We start from the raw sequence: 1,024 nt of genomic DNA on the forward strand, positions 1-1,024 counted from the left end.
AGATTAATTATAATTTCAACAATTGAGGGCAAAATTGTGAAATTGATTAATAATTAATTAATTTTGCCCTCAATTGTTGAAATATATAATATATATATATATATATATATATATATATATATATATATTAATTTAAGGAATGGTGAAAATATTATCCGGGCTACATATATATATCACCGTGATCACCGTGACCGACCAGGCTATCAGATGTTGCTGCACATCGCTGGTCACAATGCGCTTCGCATTGTTTTAGCCTTCAAATGACGCTAAGCGAGCAGGTCAACAGAAGAAAGAGTTAGAGAAAGCTGTGGTGAAAGAGTACAACAGGGCTCACCACCACCCCCTGCCGGAGCCTCATGGAGCTTTAGGTGTTTTCGCTCAATAAACACTCACAACGCCGGTCTGGGAATCGAAACCGCGACCTACAACCTGAGTCTGCTGCCCTAACCACTAGGCCATTGCACCTCCACACCCACAGACACACACATATATATATATATATATATATATATATATATATATATATATATATATATATATATATATATATATATATATATATATATATATATATATATATATATATATATCTATATATATAGCGAGATATATATATATATATATATATATATATCTGCTGAGGCGCAATATATATATATATATATATATATATTGTTTAATTAATAAAAGTGTATGTGGCATTAGTAGAAAAACGTGGTTTTACATGAAGGATATGTCGTACTACTCAAAGGTTCTATTATATTAGTTGAGTGATACGTTGCATTAGTTGAATTGTATTTAGTTTCAGTTGAAGGGTACATGGTAATAGACGAAACCTATGTAGCATTAGCTGAAGGTTATGTAGTATGTGTCGAGTGATATACAGTAATTTATCGAAGGTTTTTCGTCGATGGATAAGCTTTATTGGTCAAAAGATATATCAGAAGATGTAAAGTTTTATTCGGCAGACATGTTAAAATATGGCAACTGAAAAAGCTCGTCTAGTGCAACATTCGATTTGCTG

This window comes from Octopus sinensis, linkage group LG1, assembly GCF_006345805.1.
Source record: "Octopus sinensis linkage group LG1, ASM634580v1, whole genome shotgun sequence".
NCBI classification, from domain to species: domain Eukaryota; kingdom Metazoa; phylum Mollusca; class Cephalopoda; order Octopoda; family Octopodidae; genus Octopus; species Octopus sinensis.